This window comes from Octodon degus, unplaced genomic scaffold, assembly GCF_000260255.1.
Source record: "Octodon degus isolate 3935 unplaced genomic scaffold, OctDeg1.0 scaffold00165, whole genome shotgun sequence".
NCBI lineage: Eukaryota > Metazoa > Chordata > Mammalia > Rodentia > Octodontidae > Octodon > Octodon degus.
This window is the reverse complement of record NW_004524741.1, coordinates 2,091,825-2,100,012: the sequence shown is the minus strand read 5'-3', so window position 1 is coordinate 2,100,012 and position 8,188 is coordinate 2,091,825. Positions and strand designations below refer to the sequence as shown.

General features: G+C 38.9%; 1 pseudogene; it reads left to right on the top strand.

Annotated features, from left to right (window-relative positions):
- Nucleotides 1-5,425: 5,425 nt before the first annotated feature.
- LOC101562543 lies at nt 5,426-6,473 on the top strand (annotated as a pseudogene).
- Nucleotides 6,474-8,188: the final 1,715 nt, after the last annotated feature.

The following is an 8,188-nucleotide window of genomic DNA, read 5'->3' as shown; positions in this document are numbered from 1 at the left end:
ATATTACATACATATGTGGCTTTATACAAACTCAACTCTGTGAATTTACACTACTCTTTCTTATTCAGTGAGGATGTTCAGTATAAAGCTTCTGCTATGCTTCACTCACTAAACTCCTAAAACATTAAGTGATGTGTCTGGTACCTACATTTCCCATCACTGTCCAGTCCCGGCACAGCTCTACCTTAACAGGGCATGCCCTATATTTTACACATTCATCTTCTCACAGATTCTCACTGATGTCATCTGTGATCTAATTGTGAAATTTAAGATCATGAAGACCTCTGTGACTTTTGTAAATAAAGAAAAGCAATGAAACAGAGTCCTGAAGCAAGAAAATAAGGGAGTGTTCTTTTTTCCAGATATCTTTGATTTTTTCTTCACATGTAAATGAACAACATTTCCCAGGTAAAGAAACCCCCAAATATTAGTTAAAAGTTTTTAATTTAATTTAATTTCTTGAACATTATCCAAGGGGCCGGAGAGATGGCTCAGTGGATTAAGCACTTCCCTGGCAAGCACAAGGGCCTGAGTTCAATCCCTAGTTCCACCAATAAATAAATAAATAAATAAAATACAATTTGACATTATCAAACCTTAGCTCCACCCGCAGAGATTCTTTTAGAGTTTTCTAATGAGCTAGCTTGACTTCTGTCAGGACTGTGTCCCTGCAGCTTTTCTTTCCTCAACCCAAAGTACCTTCTCATTTCTCTTCTTTTGAATTAAAGCTTCTGCTGTATTTTAAAAGTACATCAAAAGTGAGAATTTTCAATAAACCCAATAACTGGTCACAGTAGCTCACATGGAGGCATAATGTGTATTAGCCTGCTATATTCTAGAGTCATTTGGTTCATATAAGTGTAATAGTGGCAAGCTCATATGATGAATCCTACCACAATTACATCTTTATCTGTAATGTTTCATCAATATTGTTTTGTTTTTCCTTTGATTTTCTATACATCTTTGAGGGAGGTAAAGAAGCAACAACATCTACTCAATCCTTTCTACAGAAATGATGCTTAGTTCCAAGACAAGGAAACTGATCTTCTGTATTTGTGATCTGAGGAAATGTTCACAGAATACATAGGTGAGAGTGAGAGTGTTTTTAGAAATACATAGGACAGGGTGAGAGTGTTTTTAGAAAGTTTTCATTTTTATTTCAAAAGATCCCACTGTAACTCAAAGACTGTATTGACCTTTTGGATCTCTGTCAGTGTTATCTCAGAACACTCATCAAAAAGATATAAAATATACCATTCTTCAGGGCATAGTTATTCCAATAAGTGGTCATACTTTCCTTTACAAAATAGTCAAATATTATTTACCTGTGTATTTCCATTGACACTACAGTCACTTTCTTCCATTAACACAGTGACAATCTGAATACTAGGGTTGTAGTCTCTCAAGTTAATTACATCCTGGAAAGTATGTGAAGGACAGCAACCCATGACATTATGGGCTTACTAGTGTCGAATTTATGCCTACAGTGATCACATAACTTAAGCAACTTTCTGATTGACTTACATTCTGTTTCCTTTGATGACCCCATGACCTATAAGTCAGCAGACTAAGTTGCTATAATTTCCACTCTTCCATTATTTCTACCTTGTAATTAACCCTTCAGTAATGCCACTTGACCTCTTAGCCATTTGACATGTCATGTACAATTTCATAGTAGCATCTCTCAATTTCTCTGTCCTGTAGAGAACAGATATCAACTAGCTTGACCAAGAACCTTTTGCCTCTTTAGTATTATAGTAATTAAAAATCTAGGGGAGGTCCAGGAAGATAACTCAGTGGCTCAAGCACCTACCTGGTAAGTGCAAGGTCCTGAGTTTGATATCAGTACCAACCAACAAGCAAAACAAATCAAAAACAAAAACAAAAAGTCTAGGGGAAAAGTTGATCTCTTTAGCCTTCTGGATAAAAGCTGAATGGTATATTATTTCTTCCCTGAAAGTAAATCTAAGATAAAAGACACATTTGTCAGAATCTTCTAAAACTTTCCTCAACATGATGCAAAAGTGGTTCTGGCATTTTTATATCCATCTTTATGTTCTATGACACCTAGGTTAACATATGCAGAATGTACATTCATCACCCTTTCCTCCCTTACAATCAGCCAGTATTAGTGGGCTTTTGAGATAGGCTACTGCTTCCCAGATGGGAGTTATTTCTGTACACAAACTATGCTAATACATGACTCCACTTATCAATCTACAGACAATGAGAAGTGTAGGCTCTAGGTCTTGAAGTGTTCAAGGCTTGTCATGTGAGGTCCCTACTTTAAAGGAAGCTGTTATACAAACCCTCAGCAGGATCAACTCTTCTGCTGTTTCCTAGGAGGTACGGTGTCTATAGACAAGTATGTTTCAGGCTTGGAATTATAATGATTTTCATGTTTCCCAAGCGTCAGATATTGAAAGGTTTTTTTGTTTGTTTGGTTGATTTTTTAGGGCCACATCTTGCTCATGATAGATTTTTAAAGTCTAATCTTTTCTCCTTGACATTTCTTCTATTTCATAATCAGATTGTGTATCTGAGATTTGGAAGCAAGCTACTGGGATACAAAAAAATAATTTATTTGAACCTATAGAGGTTTTCTGGTATTTCACAGCTGATCTTTCTTTGGAAATGGATTGTCATGGGATAAAAACTTCCTTTTTAAATGATCTATGGTGTTATTATACTTCCTTTTTAAATGATCTATGGTGTTATTATACTAAAATGTTTATAGAACAATAAGAATGTTGAGTTTGAGATTCAAGAATAGGCAAGGCTCTTGTTGGTTTGATATTTCAATTGAATGTGGGATCTTAAATAAAAGATGAAATATCTAATCAGAATTCCATAGGATACCAAGAACGCCTTACAATGTGGAAGAGTGGAGGAAAAGACTAGTGTACAGGCAACGATGGTTAGCTAAAGCATCAGGAAGATACAGAAGTAGTTAGCTACATGATAGTTATGGATATAAAAAGTGTAATGTACTTGAATAATAGAAGGTAGTGATAATAAAGATATAGTTTTCCTCTTGCCTTTGATTGCTCTTCAGAATCTATGCAAATGAAATGACACCCACGTATCTGGGTAAGTCTGACAACTATCACTAAAATACAAGTCTAAGCTGTTTGCACAAGATTTTTAAAAGTTACTGACAGAAAATTCCAAAGGATGTGTGTTACAAATAAAAGAACTAAACTTTTAATGTCCTACCTTCTTTTGAAATTTCAAAAATAAAAAATTGGAATGGGATAGACAAGTTAGTAGAGTAGATCATAAGAACACTAGTGAAGATCTCCTTTCATTGGTTAAAAAATGATCTGACACAGAAATTAGATGAAATCACCACAAAAATTTAGAATGTGTTTATAACATGGTTTTAAGATGGACTTGTTCATTGTTTGAAAATTACAGAAAGTATTGTGATCTTCCAGCTATAATATATAAAATAAAGTACATCTTTGTCTTAGTCCCTAACCTGTCTACATATAATAACTAAAACCTGCTAAGAACAGCAGTGCTTGACTACAATCTGTACCACATGGGAGGCTGAGGCAGGGTGATTGCAAGCTCGGGAAAAACCTGGGCACACACTTGAGTAAGATCCTGTTACAAAATAAAATTTTAAAAAGGGGTAGAAATATATGTAGATCAGAGGTCTTTTTCTTCAATCCTCAGAACTCAAAAACTAACAAATGAATACAAAAATTGAAGTCAAAGAAAACGAACCAAGTAGAGACTTTTCTAAGACATGCATTATTAGCTGAGAGGGTTTCTTCAAACATTTCCTTGCCACCATGAAGAGAGGTATGTGGGAAAAATATATAGAAATTAAAGTGATTAAAAGAAGAGATTCAATTTTAAATTTCTGATAATTCTTCCAAGATAGTATTGAAAAGTATGATAAGAAGGCTTTTGCATGACTTCAGAATCTATAGCTAGGAGTCTGGATATATATGTACTTCCTATTGAAAAAATTATAAGGATCAGATACTGTATGAAGATGGCTAAGGTAAGAGTCATACAGGAGTAAAAATGACAGATACCCATTCTTCTTCACATGATTAGGATATGTGCTGTCAAGTGACTGATTCAGATTGAAGGCTGGGTTATGCTTTGTAATGGAAATGTTATAAGAGCTTAATAGCTTTTAAAGCTCATTGAATTTTCAAGGAAGACAGTTTATACCTTACCTGGTTCAGAGAAAAATCTGGCACACAAGACCTCATATGGCTTCAAAAGAATCCATCAAAAGTCTGCATGAAAATGTTAGCATTTAAATGCCTACTATAACAGAAACAGAAAAGTCAAATCAGAGCAGATCCAATTCTTGGCATTCATAGACATCTCAATTCTGCTAAATTTCTAGTCTTGTGATTGTAGTATTTGTGGTCTCATTTGGTGATGCCTTCAAAGGAAGATGAGGCCATGATTTACCAAGGCATCTTCCCAGAGTTAGGGTTCTGTGTGGAAAGAAGAAAAAATCTATGGGTGATGAAAGCTGTCTTAATGATGTCCATGTATTTACATTGGCATGACAATTTTTCATGCTCTTTTATTCTATTTTGTTTAAGTGTTTGGACTGTACTTTTGATTTAGAAAACCAAAAGCAGATATCAATTCAAATGTTCCAAGAGGAGGTAAAATAGTTTTGGTTCTGCAGCTGGTCATTGATCCCATTTTAGATGTTGGTCAAAAGCCGAGTGTTAATGGTTTAGACACAAACTAAGCACCAGAACTGAGTTTTAATCATGAGTCACACATTGAGCTGAGGGCTTTGAGTACATTTAAAAGACTAAGGCTGAAATAAGAAATTTATGCTCCGTGAAATCCTTCTACTTAAGGCATAGCATTACTTTGTAAATATGTCAACCAGACACACCATTTGAGGTTCAGAAAAATTATGTACTTGCAAACTACTCCTAACTAGAAGCATTATAAGGACCATGAGACACAAAATAACCACTTTGGTTCAGTGGGATTCCTTGATACCCAATATAGGAAACAAGATAAGAGAAATATTATTCTTGGTATTGACTGTATTCATTGTCTAAAAGATGCTCCTGGGCTTTACAGCTGAGCACAATCAGCTATGGGAACTTCCTAGTGATAAAAATAAAATAAGAGAATGTTTAGTCCTTAACTAGTCTATGTGTAAAAGCTAAACATATCTAGATATTGAATATCTCAGGTACCATTATTCTATATTTGAATCTCAGAAACGTATTGCTTTTTTGTACTGTGGAGTTTCTTCCAAGTCTTAGAAGACCCAGAAGGGCTGCTTTATTGTTGTTTATACTGCTTTACAAATTTGAAAGTAATACTGGTTAAATTGACATATTTGAAAACTGGTTTCCTCCACCATCTTTCACAGAGAAAACATTTTTCTAAACTGCAGTTCCAGTACCCAGAAACAGCTGCCAGGCTCCTTCTCCAGTCTCCATCTTCAGTTCACCTGCCTCCACTCCAGCCTCCACCATGTCCATAAGGGTGACCCAGAAGTCCTACAAGGTGTCCACCTCTGGCCCCTGGGCCTTCAGTACGCTCTCCTACACTGGCTGGCCTGCTTTCTGCATCAGCTCCTCCAGCTTCTCCTGAATAGGCAGCAGCAGCAGCAGCAGCAGCAGCTTCCGAGGCAGCCTGGTGCTGGGTGGCTATGGCAGGGCTGGTGGTGTAGGAAGCATCATGGCCATCCAGGTGAAGCAGAGCCTGCTGAACCCCTTGAACCTAGAGGTAGACTCCAACATCCAGGCAATGTTTATTCAGGAGAAGGAGTAGATAAAGAACCTCAACAAGTTTGCCTCCTTCATTGACAAGGTTCAGTTTATGGAGCAGCAGAATAAGATGCTGGAGACCAAGTAGAGCCTCCTGAAGCAGTAGGAGACATCCTGGAGTAACATGGACAACATGTTCGAAAGCCACATCAACAACCTCAGGAGGCAGCTGGACACACTGGGTCAGGAGAAAATGAAGCTAGAAGCAGAGCTTGGCAACATGCAGGAACTGGTGTAGGACTTCAAGAATGAATATGAACACGAGATCAACAAGCATACAGAGATGCAGAATGAATTCATCCTCATCAAGAAGGATGTGAATGAAGCTTACATGAATAAGGTAGAGCTCGAGTCAGGCCTGGAAGGGCTGACTGACGAGATCAGCTTCCTCAGGCAGCTGTATGAAGAGGAGATACATGAGCTGCAGTCTCAGATCTCAGACACATCCGTGGTGCTGTCCATGGACAGCAGCCACTACTTGGATGGCATCATCACCAGGGTCAAGGCCCAGTATAAGAAGATCTCCTACCACAGCCAATCCAAGGCCAAGAGCATATACCAGATCAAGTATGAAGAGTTGCAAACTCTGGCTGGGAAGCATAGAATGACCTCCACCACACAAAGTCCAAGATCTCTGAGATGAACCATAGCATCCGCTACCTGCAGGCAGAGATTGAGGCCTTCAAAGGCCAGTGAGCATCCTTGGAGGCTGCCATTGCTGATGCCCAGCAGCATGGGGAAGATGGCTATTAAGGATGCCAAAGCCAAGCTGGCCTAGCTGGAGGCTGCCCTGCAAAAGGCCAAGCTGACATGGCCTGGCAGCTGCATGAGTACCAGGAGCTCATGAACATCAAAGTGGCCCTGGACATGGAGATCGCCACCTGCTGGAGGGCGAGGAGAACAGGCTGGAGGCTGGGATGCAGAACTTGAGCATCCACATGAATACCACCAGTGGCTATTCAGGAATGGTGAGCTCACCCTATGGGGGCTTCACAAGCCCTGGATTCACCCGCACCAAGTCTGCTGTGGTTGTAAAGAAGATTGAGACCCATGATGAGGAGCTGGTGTATGAGATCTCTGATGTCCTGCCCAAGTAAGTGGGCCACAGCAGCCTTTCCCAGCCCACACCTCCCCAGAGCCCTTGCAGAGAAACCTGTACAAGGGGGCATTGGGAGCAAGAGGCCCACTTGAGGCTCAGCTTAGTTCAGAGCCCACCTTTGGGGGGACATCACTGCCTGGGGTACCCCTTCCTGCCTGTGCCCTTCACCAAAAAAAAAAAAACAAAATTGTTTTTTCCAAAATAAAGCCTGGGTTTGCCATAAAAAATAAATAAATAAAAATAAATAAATAAATTGTACTCACTTATGCCTTGCTGTCTAATATATGTTTGTGGGATAAGCCTTGATTTTTTTTTTTTTTTTTACTGCAACATATTTTTTAAGAAAGTGAGGTTTATTTTGTCTCATGGTTTATACAGGTTTGGGTCCAGCTGCTCCATTGCAGGGCAGCAAGGCAGAGGGGTTTGGAGGAAGAAAATCTGCTCATCTTATGATGACCAGGAAGAAGAAAGACCAGACCACACCTCCTAACAGCAAGTCAGCCACATGGCTCCCATGAACCATCATTTTCCAAAAGTCCCTGCAAATGGTAAGGCTCTTGAGGACAGCTAGATGTAAAGCCTAACAAGCAGCTCTTGTGCGCTCTCGTATCAGGAACACTGAGCCTCAAAACATCCACTGTCCCCTTCCTCTCCCAAAGACAGCTGTAGCTATATGCAAGTGAGTCTGCCTAAACCCACCTCAGGTTTTCTTTTTTCCCATAATTGTATTGATAAACAAATAGCAATGAGGCAGTTTCAAATCAAATTGGTAGGACAGTTTCAATAATTCACACATTGCATACATTCTTCCTAGTGGTTAATTGCTGTACAAGATGTGGACATGATATCCTATTTACAAATACCACTAGAACAAATCACTCTATTCATTAAAAGAATGTAACTATGTATCTATCCTAACCACTTTGAATACACAGATACAAAATGGACATTCATCTGTATCCCCTTTTTTTGTTAAGTTCTGTTATTTGAATATTATCAGTGTGTAAACTCAGCAAAATATTCTAAAAGAGTCCACTAGCCCATAATAGTATTGGGTCTTCCGCTTCACTGGCAATGTCAGAAATTGTTGACCTGAGTCCCCTACAGCTCAACATAACAGCATGGCTTTACTTCTTATGCTTCGTTTTTATACTTTCCTGCTAGATGGTTAAGACCAAGGTAAAGCAGGACCTATGCAACAAAAGTTGTAGCTTTTGGGTCTGAGAAGGTCAATGAAATCCCCTCAGGATTTATCCTGAGATCCTGTACCTCATTGTAGAACCTTTGTCAGTGTCAGCCATGTGGATGAGTC